The sequence below is a fragment of the Uloborus diversus genome, chromosome 3 (assembly GCF_026930045.1).
Source record: "Uloborus diversus isolate 005 chromosome 3, Udiv.v.3.1, whole genome shotgun sequence".
NCBI classification, from domain to species: Eukaryota; Metazoa; Arthropoda; class Arachnida; order Araneae; family Uloboridae; genus Uloborus; species Uloborus diversus.
Genome location: NC_072733.1, coordinates 147,925,630 through 147,949,962, shown reverse-complemented (window position 1 = coordinate 147,949,962; position 24,333 = coordinate 147,925,630). Strand labels below are relative to the sequence as shown.

Sequence of the window (24,333 nt, the reverse complement as noted above, 5' to 3'; positions counted from 1 at the left end):
GAAGGATGGCAGCTTTGTGACCTGAATGCTTGAGTGTACCATTTTGTGACAGACAGATTTAAATTTAAAAAAAAAAAAAAAAACATCATTCAACTTTTCAACATCAGTATTTTTATTTTTACCTGTTTATTCTTTATTTTCAACAATTTCTCTTGTAAAAAAGCATTCAATTCAAATGAATTAAAATGCATTTACTGTCGAATCTTTTCGAAACGTGTTTCCTGTTCTCGCTGTAAAAAGGTAATACTTTTTATAGCGGTAAATAACCAATAATAAAAGGCATGCGCAATACAAAATTAAAAATTATTAATAATGAACATAAGGCTACAATCTACTAACTCATCTTTTTCTTGTGTAGGCAATCTTCAATGCTCTTACTGCGCACATTGTTATATCTGAAAATGAATGGACTAGTAAGTACTTTTATATTTCTAACGATTTAAAAATATCCATCGGGAAATCTTTGCACAATTAAAGTAGCATGTTTGAACATTTGAACACTACAAAAAAAGTCGAAAATTTATCCACAGCGAGCAGTTTCAGCTACAGCATTTGTTTAAAGAAAAATACATTGTACTGGAGAAATAAAAATTAAATTATTAACAATTTTCATGAGTTACTTAAAGTTCGAAGAACAAATCTTCGATTGAATTTGAGAAATTCATTTTCTTAATTTAGGAAAAGGAAGTACTTTTAGCAAGACATCTTCAGAACAAGAATCATATGCCGTAAAAAAACTTCTTCAGAGGCTTTTGCCAGATAAAGCAGATCAGTTCATAATAAATGTTAATTTTTCATTTAGCCAAGGAGATGCATTTCAAGTATGTAAATTTTTGATTACTTTCTTTACCGTTGATATTTTTTTTATTTTAAGGGGTTACAGTACCTCAAAAATGAGGAAACGATCAAAAACTTTTTTATTGCTTATTTCAAAACTAAAACCTATTCTGAAGACAGGGAAAAAGTTTCATTGCGTCAGTTCAAATATTTAAAAAGTTATGAGTGGTTTTAGGCCATGCTCACTATGTGTTCTTATGCAAAAGAAAAACTTTAAACTGCTTTTCTCGATGATGGTATTTTTATGTTTTCATGTCATTAGAATCCCAAAGGATTTTTTTCTATTAAAGATACAGCTTTAAAGTAATACTTTTTGCAATTGGGATAACATACTTGATGAAACTGTGCATTGGATAAGCATTTTATAAATTACTCAAATGTTTAGAGCATGTTCAACTTTTAAAAACCATTTTTTTAAAAAAAGAATTGATTTTTTACATAATCAATCACAGAAAAATTTCTAATAAACTCAAAAGCAAATGAATGCACTGATTTTTAGAGATAATTATAGTGATCGTTTAGCAAAAAAAAATTTTTTAATTAGTGAAAAAATAAAAAAGCCTTAGAGATCTCAAAAAATTAAAGTTTTCTTCAATTTTTTGAATTTTTTAAAAAACGTAGACAATATTTTTAAATTTTGAAAATAAATTATTGATTAAGAAATAAGTATGCATGTTATGGTTTCAAAGAAATATAAAATTTACTTAAATTTTAAAAAAAAATGTTTGAAAGGTACTGTGACCCATTAAGATTTCAGATATTTTATATGTATTTTAAACATTTGAAATGTACATTTAATTTCTATTCTAAGATATTATGTTTCATAATTGCTTTTCTGAGAAATAATATACTAATTTATAAAACTTAACAATATTTGATTAAAAGTATCATCTTATAGAAACATAAAAAAATTAAAAAAAAAAACTTTAAAATTTAATTACTTAGACGATACAACGCAAAAAATAATAGTACCTTAATAGAGTTTTTCCTTTTTGCTCCATAAAACCCCTTTATATGATCTAGAATTTGTAGACAAGTTCGAAAAATGCAATTTTGTTTTTTAAAAAGTAATTATGTATTCTAAATAGCTTACCTCCCTCTGAATGTTTTCTTAATGAAACTAATGTGTCAAATTTCACTTAAAAAAAGACATTCAGTTTTTATGAAAAGTAATATAATCTTCCATGAAAGCTTTTCTGTTTACATATGAAAATAATTCCACCTATTGTTGTAAGAAAATCTATCTTACGCTTATAAATGATTTTTTCCTTAAATTTCAGTCAAATGTGTAATTCTTTGAAACTTTTGCATGTAAACCTTTTTGTTAATCAATTATTTTTTTTCAAAGTTCTAAAACATTGCTTTAAAAAAAAATAAAAATTAAAAACATTTTAATTTTTAAAAAACCGTAAGAATTTTTATTTTTATTTTTATTTATTTTTTTGTTTTTGCCCTTATTTGAAAAATGTTTTTTTTTCCTAAATGGTTACAATAATTACCTATACAAATCTGCGCATCCATTTGCTAATGCTTGTGTAAAGTTCGTTCTTTTAGGAGTTTGATTGCTGGTTTTGGTAAAAATATGAATTTATGCAATTATTACAACACGGAAACCATTGCAAAACTAAATTCTATATTTTTCTGCTTGCATTACACTCAATTGTTTCTTAAAACACATTTTTATTCAAAAAACAAAGTTATTTTTAAGACGAGCAAATGATATGTGCTTGGGGGAGGGGGGGGGGCTCAGGTGCCTTTTTTTTCTTTGAAGAAGTGTTATAACTTCCTTAACAGTTTATCAAACTCCATACGTAGGGCATCATTTTGAAGATATTTTCCCCCACTTTCAGCAAAAAAAAAAAAAAAGAAACAATTTGTATTTTCGTTGTTTTGTCAAAAAAAAAATATTTTGTTTTTAACTACGCATTGTTTCAAAGCATGGTATTTCAAAACAGAGATTGATTGTCGCAGTTGGCTAGAGCATCATGCTAATAATGGTTAGTTCTTGATTTTAAATCCTCACGGAAAACAGTTATCGTTTTAATGACTTATTTTTTTCAGTGGAATTCCGATCCAAATTGCCATCAATGCAGAATTCTGAGCAACAATTTTGTTGTTAAAATAAGGAAACAAAACATTAATTAATCATGGTAAATCACAGTTTAACCTCGTAAAAATATTTTAACAAAGCTATGGGCAGCTATTTCAATTTATTTTATTTTTTTTTTACCAGGCGTATGGCTGTAGTGTAGGATAGACCGGGGCAAGTTTACGCGGATTTTTTTCAATGAATTTTCTTTTTTTTCCCTTTTAACCTAGGAAATTTTAGACATTGTGGTTTTTTGAATCAGTTAATGAAGTCCAAATTTGTATATTCAGTTATTCCTCAGCTTGTGTTTTTAAGCGTAAAAAATGTTTTTTGAGACCAAGTCGTTTGCTTAAACTTGTCGCGGATACGAGGCAAGTTAACGCATCGAGTGGGGCACGTTTACGACAATTAGGAATGATAACAAGGAGTAAGTGAAACAGATATTTAGCCAAATTTAAATATTTTTTTCTCTTAAAACACTTAAAAATAAGAAAATCACAAATAATAAATTCAAGAACATTTTATAGCTAAACTAAAATCATAGGGCTTATTATTGCCAATTTAAAACAGAAACTATTTAATCATCTTCTTCATCACTGTTAGATTTTACCAACAAAAAAAAAGTATTGTTTTTCAATGACTGATTTCCCCTAATTGAATTGTGATTCAAGTTTTCGTTAATATATAATCTTAACTTTCTTGGGATAGCATTCTACACCACATTTGTATTGTTTTGTTAAGATGAAACCAGAAAAAAAAGCCCCTTCATTTTAACGTGGTAAATCGAAGCACCATAATATCGCTCGTTCGGAAGAAAAGTGCCACAATACGAAATTTGTATTTTTTTTTTTCGCTTTAATAAAAAAGTTATCTTCTTTGGAAAATAATGATAGAGTTTTTTGTTCGAATATTAACCGCTGGAGAGCACAGCAAACTTACTTTTCTTAATGCAAATTGCCTAAAGAGTTCAACTTCAAACTCTTCTCCTGTAAAATTTCATTTCTTCGTATTGTGGCACTCTTCTTCCAAATGAGCGATATGCTATTTCTCAAAAGTGTTTTGTGGGTACGCTATTACTTCCTTAATGCTTCATGAAACATCAAAAATAAGACATCCTTTTAAAGATTTTTCCACTGCTGTCAGCGATAAATAGACAAACGATTCAAATTGTTACTGTTATTTAAAAAATCACTTAAGAAAATTGTTTTTTTGAATTCTTTTTGTCAAACTCGACTGTTACACTGCAAATAATCAAACACTTTTTGAACACTTTTTTCACACGGACACTTGTCTCCTTTTTTAGAACACTTATTTCGGAACATTTATTAGAACCGTTGTATGGACACTTTTTAAAGCATTTTTTGAACACGTACACTTATCCCCTTTTTTAGAACACTTTTTTGCGTCAGTTTTCAAAACACTTCTAGAAACACAGTTCGGAACATATATTTAGTTCAGCATTATTTTTAGCGCACTTTTTAAGCACTTATAGGATCGCGTTAAAGACACGTTTTTGAACACTTCATTGAACATTTTGTGGCACACATACAGATACAGTTTCTAGAATGCGTTTTAGAACAATTTCTTCGCACTTTATATCATCCGAGGATACCTACCGCACAAATATAAAAGTAGCTTTTAGAAATTATAAATATGCACTAAATTCGTGTTCATTTTGAAACTGCAGGCTGATGATGGTTTAGGCTTTGGATGAATGTAATTATTAGTCAGCATAGCTACTATAAAAATTTAAAATACAATGATATTTCCAAGATAATTGACTATCTTACAGCAGAATTGCACACGAACAATGTTTACCAATAAAAAGGTTGCAGGAAAATGTAGTGCACAATATTACTTAGTACAGAAACTGCATATATTTAAAATATTAATTTCCATATTTTAGTTTTCAAAGCTAATCCATACTGTAAAAAGTAATCAAAAATGTACAAACAAAGGCTCACATAACTTCAGTTTGTTGCTTCATAAATTTCATTTTCAAAAATTTTTATTTCTCAAGATCAAAATTAATTTGCCTTCATTGTTTGAATTCGTGCTACTTTGCTATTCAGTGATCTATTGCTTGGTATCTGATCAATGACCTTAAACATTAGTTGTGTTCTTTTAAAAATGTAAATGCAGTGGAATTCTTTAATGACTAATTATTTCCTTGAATATTAACTAAAACGATGAGTGCTGGATCTGGGGGCGAAGGGGGGAGTTGGGATCCTTGCCCCCGTGAGATAATTTTTGGGGGACAACAAATTTGTTCTATTTCCGGGGGGGGAGGCGTTGAAACTCAATATAAAACTTGAAGGAGAATGAGTAGGAGCATCAGTTTCAAGATTTGCCCTAGCTCGGAAAAATCGTATATCCGGCACTGACAATTATCAATTAATTATTTTTAGTTTTAGTTCCTTGCATAAGGAAGAAAAGTGTTCGCGAAAAACAAAATAAATAAAAAAATACTTAGTCGTCAGTGACTGACATACACTTTCAGTTTAGTATCCCTTTTTTTACCATTAGTAGCCACTTTATTCAAAACATTTATTTATTTCTTGAATGAGGAAAAAATGTACTACATTAAAACATGAGGTGTGGAAAAGGTATTACCGTATGAGATCTAACTGAAATTCCATTCATTTGCCTTTTTTCTATCCCCTCCCTCCCCCCTTCCGCCAAAGGTGAGTACAAACCTTTTGTATAAGCTTCCAGGTTTGTGCATGTTTTTTAAGGGGTGCGGTTTGGATCCTGAAATTAATAATGGCTTTTATTATTGATTGAAAGGCAACATGTAATACTAAGGTTGGGATTGTTATTGCATTGCAAACTAATTGCTTCAAAATAAAAATGATTTGTGTATGAAAATTCATTGGTGCAAAAATTGTGTGGCCGTTTCGGTTCTTAAGACGTGACTGGTTGAGTACTCTTTTTAGCTTCCATCGTATTGCATTTAATCTCCAGATGGCAACTAAATTCCATACATTCAGGTCGAACTCAATCAGACAGTTAATATCAAGTTCATTAACTAATGCAGCTAAATTTAAAATACGCATGGGATTTATGTTTCAAACTTGAGCACATAACACTGAACTGAGTTTATCAAACTTATCTAGTCATTAAACACAATATGTTTAAAATAAATTTAATTAACTTTATAGATACACATTAAAAAATTTACATAACAATGCGTGAAACTATCATTCTTCTACAACCGGGTAAGCCAGTACCTAAAAAAAATAAGAAAAAGCCTTTTTTTTTTTTACAAACATACGCTTAATTACGAGAACACAAGCAATACGTTATACATTTATTTGTAGGCTGTAGAGGAATGTGGGGCAAAGTGAAATGGTGAAATAATTACTTTTACTGCCAACAATCTCGTAATATTTTAACTATATAGTAGCACATGTACTCTATTCCAGTCAGAAAAAATACATCTGAAGCTTAAAATTAATGATAATAATGGCAATTTTCAAAAAAGGACATCTATATTGTAATATTTTGATGTAAGTCAAAAATTATTTTTGTAAGAATAAAATGATAAAATTATTGTTACAAACATTTTAAATATTAATTGAGACCTTTTAATATTTAATGCGGCATTTTTTTTCTTTTTTCAGTTAATTTTAAGCTTACTTGTATTTCTAATATTGGCAAGGTGAATGGAACAAAGTGTAATAGTTTATTTCGTTTACTCACTCAATTACACTCTTACGGCAAAAAAAAAAAAAAAAAAAAGAAAACCTTCAAAATGTTTTTGACATTTCGTCGGCTGATTCTTATGTTAAATGACCCCCTGAATCCGAATATGACCTCCGTTTTCTCCCTATACGTACCATTTTTTTTAAGGCCCCCCCAAGTTTTTTTCAATTTTCCTTAGTTTTAGAGGGTTTTTTTTTTGGAGGTGAAAGGAGCTTTATATTAACTGCAAACATAGTTTTGGTGAGCAAGAGAGGTTCAAAGTTCAAGATCATGGACACCCATTGCAAAAAAGGGGGAACTTCGGGTGTATAACCCCCCCCCCCCCCAATATTAGAAAAATCACGAAAAACGATCTTTTTATTCTGCTTTTTTTAAAAAGATGTTTGTAAAAAACATTTCGGTGTAGAATGAGAGTATAAGACTCTCTTCTATGACTCCTATGTCCAAAAAAAATTTCGCGATGTAAAAAAAAAAAAAAAAAAAACTGTCTCATGAATGTCGCACGTTGCATACGATTTGAATCGCAGGTCTTCATTCAAATAGATATTCTTCTGGCTGATTCTTATATAAAATGACTCCTTGTTTCCAAATACGGCCATCTTTCCCCCATCACGCCCCCTTTTTAGAACCTCCCTCCCCCCTGATCCAGAGCCATTTATTGTTTTAAATTTTGAGGGGAAAATGAGCATTACAATAACCGTAAACATTATTCTGAATGACTAGAGATGTGCAAAGTTCTAAATCTTGTGCATATATAACAAAACAAAAACTTGCCCCCCCCCCCCCCCAAAAAAAAAATAAAAGGGGGGGGGGGAGTTGTACAAAAATCGGTACATGTATTAGGATAACGGAGATCATTTTTGGATTCAGGGGGTAAATTTGCAGAAGAATCAAGCGGATTAGCCTCAGAAGCATTTGAGAGTAATTTTTGCTGCACAGTGTGTTTGGAGGGGTGCCCCCCCCCTGTTTTCCTTTTTGCTACATATGCATGAGATTTTGAGCTTTGCACATATCTAATTCAGAATTATGTTTACGGTTATTGTAATGCTCTTTTCCCCCTTCAAATGAAAAAATGGCGGTGGAGAGGAGGGGGGATAGGTTCTAAAAAGGGGGCGTGATAGGGAGAAAGATGATCGTATTTGGAAACAAGGGGTCATAGGGGTCATTTTACATAGAAATCAGCCAGAGGAATGCCTTTTTGAATGAAGACCTGCGATTCAACTCTTATGCAACGTGCGACATTCACATGATATTTTTTTTTACGTCGCGAAAATTTTTTTTGTACACAGGAATCATTAGAAGCTTAGTCTTATACTCTCATTCTGCTCGAAATTGTTTTTTACAAACATCTTTTTTAAAAAAATCAGAATAAAAAGATCGTTTTTTGTGCTTTTTCTTTTATTTTGAGAGGTTATACTCCCCCCGCCAAGTTCACCTTTTTGCGATCGGTGTCCATGATCTTGAAATTTGAACCTCTCTTGCCCACCAAAACAATGTTAGCAGTTAATATAAAGCTCCTTTCACCTCAAAAAAAAAAAAAATAATAATAATAATTGCTCTAAAACTAAAGAAAATTGAAAAAACTTGGGGGTCCTTAAAAAAAATTGGTACGTATAGGGGGGAGGGAAACGGAGGTCATATTCGGATTCAGGGGGTCATTCTACATAAGAATCACCCGACAAAATGTCAGAAGCATTTTGAAGTTTTTTTTTTTTTTTTTGCCTCGCAGTGTTATTTACAAAATCACTTACGGATTCATTTATTAATTTATTTACATTTCTTTATTCGTTAATTCACTTATTTATTCATGCCTTCACCCATTTTCTTATTCATTCACTATTTTATACGGGCATTTATTTTTCTTCATGTATTAAGTATTTTATTAAGTATTCGTTCATTGTTTCATTATCTTTTTATTATTCATTCTACCCTTCTTTTAATCATTCACTTAAACAAATACATTTTTTTTATGAGTGAATAGAACATCTTTCATTCAGAAAAATATTTTATTTTTCACCCTTTCTATAAAAAAATAAAGGGAAATTTTTCCACTTTTTTTAAATGTTATTTCTTTGTAAAGTGTAATTTTCAAAAAAAATTTCCAATTTGTTCATTTAAAAAAAATCTAGCCAGCTTAGCACTTTCACTTTACCCCACATTCCTCTAGTATTTTTTCTATAATAATAAATTTTTCCGAAAAAAGCCCTTGGACGATGCTTGTCCGTTCAATTTAGGTAACGTTTAAACTGATACAGAGAACATCTTATTTAAAATAATTCTTATTTTATTTACATTATGTACAAATGCCGCTTCTTGGCTAGCAAACAACTGAATATAATATAATGGAATCATTGAGTGAATATAATGCTTTAAATTAAGGTTGTTCATACAAATTCATAGTCCTTGGACGTTATAAAGAGTAAATGAAAGGGTTACTTTCCGGTGGTTCCAGTCCGTGGTATGAAGAATACTGTTGAGGTTGACTTTTCCCGAACTAAAGTAGAAGGGCCGGTTATGCTCCAGCGACCTATGGATTATGCGCAAACCGCGGCTTGTAGGAAATACCTCGAAACAGTCCACTCGAATACTGCCTGGGCTATGAACGAACTGAAGATGACCACACACAGCGCAACTCGCGCTTTTATCCAATTCACAGCGTATGACGTTGAATCTCCTAATTTGCATTTCGGGGCGGAGACTCTCCAGCCCTTATATACCTGTCTTCCTCCTTTTCTCTTTACATCATCAAAGATAGCTAAAATGTTTTAGACGCATCAGTTTTTACAATTTTCCGGATACCACCGCCCCCTCCCCCCAACCAGAGTTTCCTTCCTCTAACATCAACAAAGATAGCTTTGAACTATACTTTAACAAAAAAAAAAAAAACATTTTCAAAATATTGTGGTTAATAATACCCTTTTTCCTCAAGTTACCTTACAAAAATGTTTTTAACACTTTAGCTTAAAAATATTTTCCGCTGAAATGAACCCCGGAACATAAAACCCAAAGTTCCTTAAAAGTGCCCTAAATGTACAGTTTTAAAACTGCATTCTTACATTTTTTCCTAGAGGTGTCCTTCCCCCCTCTCCATACTTTTCCCCATCTTTACATAATCAAAGACAGCTTAAACATATTTTAGACTAGATAAATCTCCAAGGGAGATCTCCCTACGCCCCTTCCAGAACTGTAAAAATGGCTTAAACTTGCGTTACTAATATTGAATTCGGTATTTTTCTCAGAAAATGGTCTGATATTTCCTGTTTCCTCAGTCTGTGGTCACCCTTAATCTATCTCTCATTGTGATAGAACATATAACAACTAAATTCCTGTGAAATAGTTTTTACACTGCAACAGACATAACAGACATCACGTTTAGTTATCCAACAATTTTTACTAAGTCTTTCATGAAACTTTTCATGGTTCAAAAAAAAAAAAAAAAATGTTTTTGTGTATAAGTTATCAGGTTGTACCTGTTTACAAAGAACTAAAGGTTTTTTTCAAAGAAATAAAGGGCGAAATTTTTTATTCACATGTTTTTTATCACACGGCAAATTAAAAAGTGGGATTAAAGAAAAAACTATTAAGCATTTTTTTCTGAACTAGCGGTTTTAACTATTTTTGTGTCATGACCCCATTTTTAAGAACACGAGACCCGATACATGTCTTGTACGTACGCAATACACACATTTATATAAGGCTTCCTGTTTGCTCTAATTGCTTTAATGATTTCAAAAATTTGACTAAGATACTTAATAAGATTTTTAGATAATGTTTTGAACTCAGATTATTCATTCGAACAATACTTTGCTTGGCATTTCTGCAAAACATCGATCATGAAACTCAAATTTCATGATTTTTTTAACTGCAACAGATAGTAAAATTAATTATCCATAAATAAGATGCTAAATGGTACGCAATATTTTATCCTCAAAATTAAAGATAAAATTGATTGATATGAAACATTAGACAATATATTTTGTCAAACATCATTACTTAGAGGAATCTTGATCTCTGGACCTAGGTTCGAATCTCATTCATACTATTGTGGAAGATTTTGATCACATTCAAGTTTAACCTAATCCAAGTCGCAGAACCTCCAGCGATTCATTCTTTTTCGGTTTGTTAAACCAAAACGTTGTGCACATGATGATCGATCTTAAGGGGTGTTTACAAGCAAAAATACTAACGTATCAAAAAATTGCTAACCAGAAAAATAAAATCACCTGAACTATTTGTAAAAACAAGAAGTAGATGACAATACTTATAAAAAGCATTTAGATGAAAGAGATGCTTTTTTTTAAGATTGAAATTGAACAGCGTAAGAAATGCAATTCGACCTTCATTAGAAATGTTTTTGGGTCATAACCCGTAGTTTAGGAGCCCTTGTTTAAACCTCTAATTCCGATGCTCTTAAAAAATTCTAAATCGAAAGATAAGGACAGGAGCCCTAAATCAATCGTCAAGTTTCAAAATTAGAATCGTAACACATTAGTCTTAAAGTAACCACACAGTTTTAAAACACAGGATTTCATCTTTTTCAAAACTTAAGCGGTATGGTAAATTATTAGTTTATTTAAAACAAAAGTATGAAGCTCAGTAAATGTACAAATACAAAAATTACCTGTAAAGAACATAAAAAAGGAAAGTGGCGTACCTTTTGAGCATTCAAAAATATCACGAAAATGATTGCGGTCGATCCAGATTGTTTACAAACATGGCGTAGCTAAAAAAGCAGTGATTTCACAAGCACTCTCAAATCTGCGCGCTATGTGTTCTCAAGTGTATTCCCAAACTTCGGCTGAATAGAGATTCCCAGCAAAACACATTCGGTGCACTTTTGGAACGTTTTCTTTAAAACGGAACGGATTAGTAAAACATTTCAGCTTCATTTCTTTGTACACAACACATTCGAAATACATTTTAGCACATATTCAGGCAACTGGAACACTTAAAGAGTTTCAAATGTGTACCGATTATTTGCAGTGTACTCACGGATCAGCTACTACCTACTCATTTATCGTCAGTAGAAATTCAGTGGTCCGCCATTTCATTTTTATTGTAACTAATATTTTGTGAACTAATTTTAATAAAATTAATTGCGAAACTCATAACGCATCATTTCAAATAAAAAATTAATTATTACCTATATTATAAATAAAAAAAATCTGTGTTTTTGAAATCTTTAAAATTTTATTTGTACATTCCAAGAACCCAATGAATTTAATATTTGGCAAGAGGCAGTAATAAAAGAAGTGGTACCAATACTTAAAACAATTAATTACTCTAATGCATTGCCGGCCCTTTGAACCTTTGGTAAAGCATAAACATTTAGCATAATGAGTAGAATAAAGAATAATCATAAGTTTGATGCTCATTGAAATAATCTTAGCTAATGTAATAGCATAGAAGCAATTCTTCTTACTTCCTTTCCTCTGAAATGTTTACTAACTTCCTGAAGGCCTGGATTCCTAGGAGGGAAATCTTCGGGTTTGCGCCACGCTCTGGAGAGAACGTGATTCTTATGCGCAAATCGACAGTCCCTATAAATCCTCATCAAATTTTCGACGTGAGTACCGAAAAACTTCCATTCGAGTAAGAAAACTACGTTAATAAAGTTAACACTTACCTAAAAATCCCTATTCTCGTCAGATTGTGCCAAACGTCGCTGCGTCAGCTATTTAAAATCTTACATAGAACACAGTCAAGGAAAATAAAACTGAATTCCCGTTAGCCGTGATGCATATCTTTTTCTTCCGATTATTAGCTAAAAGTGTCATTAGATTAAAGGCAACAGTTACAAAAAGCTTTAAAGTGTTTCCATCTCTTATGAAATTCACTTACAGCGGATCCCATCCCATGTCGACATATCATTGTGAAAAATAAAATTCAAAACGTTTCTGGTAAATAACAGAGATTTAATGTGCCTAATGTTTTCCCAGTAGCAGATCTGGCAAAAAACGGGAAAGTTTCTCGTGAAAAATCAGTAATCTTCCTCGAATATTTCTGAAATTAACCTGAATCCCTCTGAAAAATTCAGAAACCTTCCCAATCGAAGTCAGCCATTTTTCTAGAGTAACTCATGAACCTTCAGTGAAAACTTATTTTTGTATAACACTAATAGATTGGTACCTTCCCAAATTACCAGTATAGCTTTTAAAGAAAATATGGCATAAACTAAGATTGAAGAGCAAAAAATTCCAAGCAACAATATCCGGAGACTGCATTTCGCTCTTGATTGAGACTTAGTCACCCCAGATGGGGAGAAACTTTGCTGAAAAAGAAACACCTAATATATTTTTATAGTCTAATATATTTTTACCCTGGTAGGAAAAACTGTTTTTCACCTCAGTGTAAAATCGGCATTCATGGAACTCGTTGCGATTCAGGATTTTTTTTTTTTTTTTTTTCCGGGGAAAACTTGTTTTTCACAGGAAACTGGTGTAAACCATTGAAATCCCGGCACGTTACTCAGATACAATAAGTGACTTTTCAGATTTTTTTTTTTTTTTTCACTATAGAGGAAGATGCAGGTTCCGTGCTTTCCCCCTGAAATATCTCCGAATTGAAGTCTGAAACTTTGTAATAAAATGTCCAAACCAGGATACGTAGTAATGATGTGAACGCAATAAATATCAATCAACACTCACCAGCCTTAAAGCGGGATCTCTTTTACAAGGGATCCGCCCTTGTAAGAGGGTGTTCATATCGTTCACCATAGTATGTTCATTACTCTAGACTAGGATATTATTAATTATATAATCGCGCATGAATATCTAATTGTGTAATAAGCATCAAAATGTATTTATACGTAAAGTAATAATGGAAAAAAGGAACACGCACATAAATCTACTCTTAAGAAAAACTTTTCGCAAAAACTGCGCTGCCAGTTAAATAAGAGGCTTAAAACGTGGGGGCTAATTGGGGTAAAGTTTTTACTAGCAGACTTAAATTGTTATAATTTTCACTTCATCAGCTCACGGACTTTACATACGTCATAAATACTTTTGTGTGTAAATGTTTCTGTTTTCAGATTGAAAGTGAAGGAGGAAAAATTCTCATCACTGGCAACAGAGGGTATTCTGCAGCAGCTGGTGTCCATCATTTCTTAAAGTATTTCTGTAATTGTCACATATCTTGGTCCGGTCAGCAACTCATCCTTCCCAACGTTTTACCTAAACCACCTAAACCTTTAAAGATAACTTTTAATGATAAGTAAGATATTACATTTTCACTTTAGTGTACATGCATGCTGCACTATTTTCAGGGCGATATGTTGTTATATTTTTGAAACTGTTATTCTATGACCAAGTTGTTTGGTTTAATTAATTTGTCACATTGACTTGTAGCAACAGTTACAAGCTCTTGTCTCGTAAATAAAATTATCGCTTCAAATTGGCCATGAAAATGCTTCCCTAGCAGTAAAGCGGTTTTAAAAAGTGGTACTAGCTATAACTTTAAGAGAAATATTAAATATGCAGTGAATTATTGATAAATATATAAATACAATTTCTCTTTTTTTTATTAAACAAAATGGGAAATATTTTTTTCAATAACTCTTCATAAATAACGAATAATTTATTTTTTATAGTATTTCATAATATTGATGTGACTGTGGCATTTACATTTGCAATATCGTAATCAAAATATTAACAACTAAATGATTACTACGGCCATTAAAACTCTGTCCTGCTATTTCACTTAGCCCTAAGTTTCACTAAAGTTAAGAACGCTTTTTCTGTCTTCTAAATGTATTTTTTAAAATTAGTACCCCGGAACAGTAGCCTTGAAATACTTTGTGAGAGTTGTTCTTTTATCAATTTAACCTATCAGTAGTGCCATATTCTGCCGTGCTAAGCGCAAAAGTGGCATCTGCAGCTGAGTTCAAAATGAGAAATTGCTGCTTTCAGTTGTGTGCCTACATGTATTTGATACGGATGCAACTTTTTCAGAATTTTTTTAAAAATATTTCCCGTTCACAAATCACCATAAAATATTGTAATTAGGTAAAATATGTAACAGAGAATCACTTGATGACCGTAACTCAATTTTGATAAAAAGTGCAGATACGACTTTTGTGCTTAGCAAGGCAGTATTGGTCTTTTCCCCTTCCGTTGTTATATATTTCGCTCTATCTTACCATCCCTTATATTGATAATGAGGCCCACCTGTATTGCTGACCCTCACACAGAATTCTGTAAATTTCTTATGGTATTTCAAGGTTGCATAGCTTTCGGAAATGTATGTCGGTGATATAGACCAATAGCGAGACAACCTAATCAGGTTCCCGACAGTAACTTTCTTTCAACGTACGCTGTAATATTGTTCTTCATTGCATACTTTTGCATAGTAAATACATAATTTGCATACTTTTGCATCGTTTATTCTATTAGCTGAAGCAAACCCCAAAAGAAATTATTTAAAATTCTTTTTCGTCTCATAGATCGCTAGGGCGGGGAAAAGACAGAAATGCGTGCACTGACGTAATATAAAGACACGCGACTTACACCCGGGTTAAGCTTGTCCATGTATTTTAAATAGAAAGTATAATAAAATGACACGTTGAAACTTAAAAAAAAAAAAAAAAAAAAAAAAAAAAAAAAAAAAACAATAATAGCGTCAGAAGCAGTAAAAATTGCTGACACGTATCTCTTGGTTAGGAGGAACGCCTTTTCACTGCTGAAGATACGACTAGGTAAAAAAAAAAAAAACAGATATGTGTCTTTGTATAATGACTATTCATCTGTATGATTACATCCCCAGTAGCACCAGAACGTTCAAATCTGGTACAGAAATCGTGTTATTGGTCGAATAACGGTATTAAGTGTTATTTGCACGTAAAATTAGACGTACAGCAACAGTGATATTATCACGGTACCAGTTTAATTCTGAGGTGATGTCATATTAGACGTTCAAAAAACGTTCTAATGCCACGGTGTTATTCCCGTGCTAAAATAACGTAATATTTGACGTTCCGATATCACTGCATCCGAGCGCCCTCTATATCTGTATACCTTGGAATAGTTTCAGAAATTTCTTTGCTTGCCAACTTCAACAGCTTTCGGAGCAACTGCTCAAAAACAATCGGAGCAAAGGATATTCTTTTATCAAAAGTAAGTGATTAATTTAATTATAATTATTTTTAAATCTTTCACATGTAAATTTTGTTTATAAGTCGAATTTCATTTAAATTTTGAGTTAATTGGTTTTTTTTTCTTAGCTTCGAACATTCTGCAAAACTTAATTGTTCCATTTGTATAACTTAATATCAATGACTATTTGAGATATTGTCTTTCATCTCAAAAAATGAGTGCTAATCAGGGTTGTTTGTGATCTCTAATTTCCGAAAAATTTTGGCCGACAGATTCTAAAACTAAAAAAATATTTTAAAAAAATCTTTTAAAGTGGTACTTTTCAAATGATTTCAAATTATTTTTCTATGCATATTTGACAAGTTTTTTCACGGGGGGGGGGGAGTAAAGGGGCGCACCTTCCAAAAATTTCAGTTTTCAGAAAATTTTACTTCAATCCACCATCACCCCTGGTGCAATCTCTCAATAGTTCCAGTGAAAATCTTTTTTTTTTTTTTTTTCAAAATCTCAAAAAGACTATCTTAAAATTGAGTATTTTTTTTTTTCTAAATATTAAATTATGTGAAAAAAATTTTTTTGAAGAGTATTTAAGTTACTGTCCACCACACACAAATCAAAGTGCATGTAATTGTCAGCTATTACACAATCCTGATGCTCCCATAGCTTTGAGATATGATTTCAAAAGAACCGAAGGAAGGTACATTAACAAACCTCAAAACTTCATTACGCACTAGCTGCTCTCCCGGGTAACACGGTCTACCTCGAAAATGAAAGTTGTGTCAAGTGACGCGTGTTCAACAATCACGCTTGGAAAAAAAAAAAAAAACACACACACACACACAGTAAAATTTTGCGACAAATTCCGGAAAAATAACCGAAAAGGAAACGTTTTAAGTCTACCGATTGCAAGAAAAGCCTCAAAGCAAAACCCAGAATTTTATTTGTTTATGTTCAAGAAATAAACTGGCAACAGATCTTCCTTCTCAATGGTTTTCTTCAAGCTATAAATTTCAATAAAAGCATTGTTACGGAAAGTTGAGATGAAGCATTGATAACTTGAATGGATGAAAGTCATCGAAAAATAGAGATTTCATGTCGAGAAATCTAAGTATTATCCTATGTATTATCCTCATATAAATAATAGTCGGTGATCAAGTAACCCGCGTGTTTCAACAATGAAACTCGCGCCACGGCATGAAAATTTGAGAATGTTTTGGTAATGTTTTACATGCAGGGAAATGCTTAATCGTGACAAGGCTGAACTCGATACGATGACTTAACTGTTTTACTGGTAAGACTCATTTTAGGAGAATAAAGAAACGTAAAAATGGTCAACAATGACCACTATCTACTGGGGTTAATGTTTAATTCACTGGAGTTAGAGTTAAATTGCCAAATTTAACTTAAACTACCAAAATATCACCAAACAGGCATTCGCTGCGTTTAAATGTATGTCGAAACAAATTTTCACTAGAGTTTAGAGTTGATCCACTGGAGTTAGGGTTAAAATTTAAAAATACTAAAATATCACCAAACAGGCAATGGCTGCGTTCAAATATAGAAGCAAATTTTCACCTGTCATACCGTGACGGATGACATTCTAGTATTAAATAGTTTTCAATTGACATCTCTGCTAATTATTATCGGAGGATTATGTTAAACAGCCAAACATAAGACGGGAAAATTAGGAATCCAATTGTACCTGGTTTGATGGTCAGTTTACTGGCGTTCGGGAGAAGTTACTCGGACATATGTATATAGATTAATAATAGATTGATAGGTACAGACGCTCAGATTTTAATTATGTAGGATGATTTATGAAAGATTTTTTAAAAACCATATGTATCTTTATGATATAAAAGAGCAAAATTTTTGAAAGTTTTATGTTAGTATGAAATGGTCAGGTTCAGTGCCCACCTGATTTAACATGAAGTCACCCAATACGAAATGGAACACAATGAAATTAAAACAGTAACAAATGAAATAAGCTTATTAATACGTTTTGAATTATATTGTCTACAACTCCTAGACATTAAAGTCGATGACAAATCTTTGCATCTTTCAAATTATAAAAAAAATAAAATAGTTGAAGGAAATATATGTATTGCAAAATAAATAACAGGTAAAAGCATCTAAGCACTCATTAATACACTTGTTATAATTCGTTACGTAATTATAAAATTATTGGAAGACAAGTGTGTTAAATTACATACTTTATAGCATGAATTTGGGGAAAAAAACAACTAAAATTAGACATGTGATCCTCGCATATAATTTTGTTTCTTGAAAACATGAAAGTAAGATGCATACAAAATAATCAAAACAATTATATGTCACACCAAATAATCAAATGACATTTTCCCATTAAACCCCACGTATTCTCAATATTAAAGATACAGCATGTGCTTTTCTATACATAAGACTAACCTCAAAATAGTGAATAGTATCAGAAAGAGAAAACTACTCCATCCAATCATGAACATTTTTAGTGAAGAGGCTTTGTTTGTCTGTATTGGAAAGGTGGAAAGGTTTTTAATTCCTCCAAATCATACCAGGTTAATTTTGGGAAGATTCTGATAGGGACAGAAACTTTTCTGTTTTTCGCAGGATATGTTACCGGCAGGAATAAGATACTTTAGCTGTCCGTTTATTTCTAGGAACATTTCTGGTTTTTTTTTACAATGAAAAAGACAAATTAGTGCACATCTCTTCTTTGTCCGACAACTTCCATTTCATCCTTTGTTATAAGTCTTAATAAACGCGATTTTGGAAAATATCAATGAATATTTTCATATCTTGAATATAATTCTAGTAATATCTCTGAAAATATGTGTGGTACATTGATTCTTACCTTTCTTCGTTATTTACTCTGAGATGTGCACAAAATAGATGATTTAAGTATTGCAACTAGCATCTTTTCCTGAAACCAGCAGGCCATGTTTTATATGTGTGCAAACTAGTTTTACTGTGTAGAAGTAGAATCAAGTTATGGCACCTAAAATTATTACTCAATTAGACTAAAAATACTAACCAACTTAGGTTCCAAATCAAAGAACAAATAAATACATGAAAATGATGCATAAATGCAGAAAGAAAGAGTATCTATTTTTAAAATAATGAAAATATGTTTTTTGCAGTATGAAATGAAGGTGGGAAAAAAGTATTATCATAGAAAACGCATAGAACTTTCTTAGTGATTTTTTCCCCATTTGAACAAATTAATGGTCTTGACCGATATATAGCACACAAATCACAAACATGGATACTCGAGTTGGATTTTGAAATTCCTTTAAAAGCAGCATGGTTTTTCCATGATTAAAATTAGAATCATCCTTTATGTTTTTTTTTTTTTTCACATACATTATTATGTAATTTTTTTCATCAAAGAAAATCAAAGTCAAATTGTCTCTTATGTTAAATAATGTATTGCCTCTCTATGACTATTTCTAAAAAATGATAAACACACTGGGCTCCCAAGGTATGATCAACGGTTGTATTGTACTATTGGGGGTTACATTTTTTTCCAACTTATTTAGTTTAATTTGTATCATTCAAAAAATAAGAATATTTACGTCAGGTGATTTCTGACTGTACTTCAAATTTTTTACGCACTCAATCTTATTATAAGCTGCAATTTTTGTCTTTTTATTTGTATTTTACTTTCAGGCAGCCAAGGTCATTAATGGGACAAAACGATCAACGCCTTTCTTTTTAATTCCTTTTTGGTTGTTCCTAAAATCAAAATATGTGTAAGAGTTTATCATGTAAAATGAAGGGTATTTTGTGATTAAATTTTTTATTTACTTGTATGTATTACTTCATTGATTTTCTGTGTGACTTACGTGATTCTTTTGCAATTAACTAAGGAATAGAAGAATATAATTCACATGTGTTTTTCTGAGGTCTAAGGAACGTCTTGCATTTTAGTGAGAGAGAAAAGGGGGAGTAGAGGAAATTCAGAGTTTTAACCATAAAATTCTTTAATCAATCAAAAAGTTAATGCCGTAAAATAGCTTTAATAGGGAAGTCCATTGAAAATTTGAGACCCTTTTCAAGTAGAATCATAAAATGATTCAACTAAAGTATTTTTTTTTTATCATCCAAATGTTATTCATCACAGACCAACTAAAAAGAAGCAGGCACTTCAAAAAAAAAAAAAAAAATTCCCTAGCAAATTTTTACATTTGTGATAGTTTTACTAATATCGCTGTATTTTATTTTTAAAATTTATGTCTCCATATATGTAGTAGACACATCTTAGCCATGATAGTGCATCATTTGAAAATTGTAAGAACTTTTAGGGGAGTCAATACCCTAAATACTTTCAAAAATTCGATTTTTTGATTTCTACATATTTTGATACTCCATTTAAATACCTTTTTAATGATACAAACTTTTTGATTGTGCTCATATGAGAAGTAAGTTAAAATAAGCTTTAAAAAATGTAAATATATTTTGATAAGGTATGATTTTCTTCTTTAAATTGCTATATCGAGAAATAGTATTTTTGAAACTAAATGTTCCTTTTCTCAGAACCTAGATTGTGTTAGGCTTTGAAATTTTTGCCACCAATTCCATACATCTAATTAGAATATTTTAAAAAAGCTTTCTTTCTGTAAAATTTTACTTCAGTATAGAGAAAAAAGTCTATTTAAGGAAAAGAAAAAATTAATATTTGTATCTTTAATAGATTTTCAGAAAAAGGTACATGAACATGTGGAAATTAACATTGACGGTATAGGGGGTACTAACTCCCCTTAAAATATGTATTTTATTTATTGAATTATTTTAATTTATTAACGTACAGGATTCGTCAAACCGGGTACAGCACGAAAAAAAAAAAAAAACTCGTGGGTTTGTTAACACGGGCCACTTGAAAAAAATAAACTATCTCGATAAAGTGGATTTTTTTTTTTTCAAAATTTACCGCATATTGAAACATTTACTTCAGAAACAAACTACATATTAGATCTAAAATAAATAATACAAAGTATGAAAATTGGCATCTGCCTTTCTGAACAACTTCTTAAGTTTTAGGAATTAAAACTGCATATGGATTTCACGATTAATTAAAAAAATATATTTTTGCTGGGAAGCCAAACTAAGCAATTTATTTAATTTATTTCAATCACTTTCGAAGATTTTATTTTATTTCCTTTCTTTTTTTTTTTTTTTTGTATTGTTGAAATAAAATGATTTGATTAACTACATTTGGAAATCTCTTTTTTTAATAGATGTTTAATGCAAGATTGCAAAGTGTAAAGGTAGATTACAATAATCACATAAAATTAACCAACCTGTGTGATGACTATTCCAGATTCCATAAACTGTAATCATACCTGAAAATTTACTCACATATTCTGAATTATTGTGTGCAAAATTATTTAGTGACTTTATAGTTATTAATTTTAATATTTTTTAATACAGTTCAAATTTTTATTTCCAACTTCTTGTGTGGAAGGATATATAAAATACTTGATATGATTCATGGTTATGGTTCATGCGGCTCTTTTTAACGCAAAATTTAGTCAGAGGTTGTTTTTTTTAAACAAATTGAAGAAATAAAATACTACTAAATGCCTTTTGGGACTAAAAGAAAGCTTTTCTCAAAATATGACATACTTGCTTCTGTATGGATGAATCTGTTTTCTATTTATGGTGTGGTCATGCTTCAGAAAAATTAATGAATCTGTTTTCTATTTATGGTGTGGTCATATTTCAGAAAAATTAATTTTGATAATATTTCACCTAAATGCTAAATATTTTCAGTAAGTTTTTCAGAAGTTAGCTAGCGGTGTAGTTTATGTAAATGCTACATGGTTTTCAAATTCATTTTTTTCTTCAATTTTGACGATTTTTGTAATAAATTTGAGTAGAAATAAATTCAGGATTTAAAATTATTCATATCTCTATGAAAAAAAAAGTAACAAAGTAGTACAGTTTAAACAATGTTAAAATAGTGATCAAGATTAATTATTTTTCTTGTAAAAAAGTCCGCAATTTTCAACAATGTCCAGGGTACTTGATTAAAAAAAATCCAGGGTAACTAAGGTTTTTTAAATTACCCCGGTTTTTCTTCAAACCCTGTTCATGTATTCATGGGAAACTACTTTTGAAGTTATGTTGTAATACACCTTGAATAAGCCCAAGAGTCGAACCTCGAAATTGTGGTGTGGCTGCAAGACGCACTGCTATAAACTGCTCTAGGGAGTTGCATTTCAGGACAATAAAGCTTCTACAAGTGTTCATTTCATCAAAATCTGTAAATTAATCGGTATTTTTGTAAATTTTGTGTTATTATTTAGTCTGCAGAACAGAAAATATAAAACCCTAATTTACAAAAACTGTACACTTTTAGCAGATATTGTAAACAAAAGGTTAAAAAAAACTACTTTTAGTAAAAAGTGCACAAAATCTGAGTATTGTAATTCAAGGTAGTATTTACGGGAGGAATCGAAGTACCTTGTCTCCTCTCAATGTGCCAAAATTTTGCAAAACGTTAAATTTAGGTGTGCTAAATTTGGCTAAGCTTTGATATTACCTGGATTTTGTATAAGATATTTTTGCATTTTACTAGAGAAGCGAAAACTCCTCTACTTGAGTTTTCGAGCATCAAAACACTTCTGTACTAAATTTGGAACAGATCCGTCGTAAACTAGAATTGTCAGAGGAAAAACCCTTTATGAAGGGAGGCCAAACTCCTCCCTCCCCCTTTGTAAATTTTTGCGCATCAAAGGAACTATGTGCTAAATTTGGCAAAGATCATAAACTCGATTTATTAAAAAAAAACTCTCTATGGGGTTTTTCTTCCCTCAGGGTGGGGAGAAAACTCCCCTATGTGAATTCCTGAACATCAAAGGATCTCTTAAACGATCCAACATAAACTGAATTTTGCATAAGGGCAAATCTTCTTTGGGGGAATTTCCACCCCCATAGGGAGGCGAAAACTCCCCTATGTGGATTTTTCAGCATCAAAGAAAGCTATGTGCAAATTCTATCAAAGGCCCAGTGTAAACTAGATTTTTGTAAGAAGGAAAACCCTCTATAGAGAGTTTTGCCCCTATAGAGAGAAGCAAAAGCTTCTATGTGAATTATTGAGCATCAAAAGACCTATGAGTCAAATTTGGCAAAGTCCGACGTAAACTGAATGTGTACAAGGAAAAACCTTCTATATATCGTTTCCCATCGGCAGGGGGCGAAAACCCCAAGGGAATTCTTGAGCATCAAAGTATCTACGGGTCAGATTTGGTAAACTCAATTTGTAAAAGGAAAAGTCCTGAATGTGAGCATCTGCACACCATAGAAAGGGGGCGAAGACTCCCCTATGACACTTCTCGACCATCAAATGATTTAACAAAATTGACTGTGCCAAGTTTGTCAAACATCCCACATAAACTGGATTTTTTTTTGTAAAGAAAAATCCTCATTGTGGTGTTCTTTGAAGGGTTGGGGGTCTTTCTATGAGGAATTTTCGATAATCAAAAGACTTCAGCTCGAAATTCGGCAGAGATCTGACGAAAACTGAATTTGTCGATGGAAAACCCCCTTATGAGGTACACAATTATTTTTTTCGAATTTTTTTTACCTGTGAAAGCAGAATATTCAGTATTGTTTTGCTAACACCAAAATGAAACGTCATCCTACCAATTTAACATAACGAAATATTCCACGTTCAAAATTGGCGCAAAAGTGGTGGTACAACACCATATTTCGACATGCTATACGACATCGATCGACGAGACACATAGACGCTTTTTAGACCGTTCTGAGAGAACGTAATTTGAACGTGTCGGCTGGTGTGCTCTGAACGTGTTATAGAACGAGCTTTGAACTCCTTTGTGCTGCTTGGGATCTTTTGTGTTCGACAAAAAGTTTTTATAATCGCCAAATGCGTATCTGAAATTTTCACTTATTTTTGAATACTAACGTTGATTTTCATTTTTTTAATTTTTAATACGCGTTCAATGACTTGGGAAGTAGGTGGAACTGTTATAGTTTTTACAAGTGTTATTGATTCTTGTTATTTTACCACCTTCTACAAATAGCTCGTCTTTTCCCCAGTAGCACCAGAACGTTCAAATTTGGTGCAGAAATCGTGTTATTGGTCAAATGACGGTGTTAAGTGTCACTTGTTCGTTATATTCGACGTACAAAAACAGTAATATTATCACGGTGCCGTTCCCGTGCTAATATAACGTAATATTTGACGGCATCAAACCAGTGTTAATTTTACCGTTCAATTTTAGTGCTAATGCCACCTAATTTGAGCGCCCTCTATCTGTGTTTACCTCGGAATAGTATAATGTGGTGGAAGTTTCCTTGGGATCTTCTCTTCGTTCGAATACATAAAATTCTGTAAAATTGGATGTTTCTTTGAAGATTAAAGATCACAGTAATGGATTAACTTTTGTCAAAAGTAAGTATTCGAGTTAAATTAAGTTGGGGTAAAAATCCTAGCTACTTTGTAATTATTGTCATAGGTTAGGCCTATGGCGAAAAAAGCTAGCGATCTTCTCAGTTCTATTTATCAAATTCCGTGGCAATTAGTATACCTTTTTTTAAAATCTTCAATATCTAAATTTTATACACAAGTCTAATTTTATTTTATAAATT

General features: G+C 31.6%; 1 protein-coding gene across 1 annotated transcript in view; it reads left to right on the top strand.

Moving 5' to 3' along the window:
- Nucleotides 1-13,786: 13,786 nt before the first annotated feature.
- LOC129218278 (alpha-N-acetylglucosaminidase-like) overlaps nucleotides 13,787-24,333 on the top strand; it is a 102,810-nt gene continuing 92,263 nt past the window's right edge. Inside the window, exon 1 of the mRNA XM_054852509.1 lies at nucleotides 13,787-13,843. The gene's annotated coding sequence lies outside the window, so the exon portion shown is untranslated. The remainder of the gene's footprint in view (nucleotides 13,844-24,333) is intronic.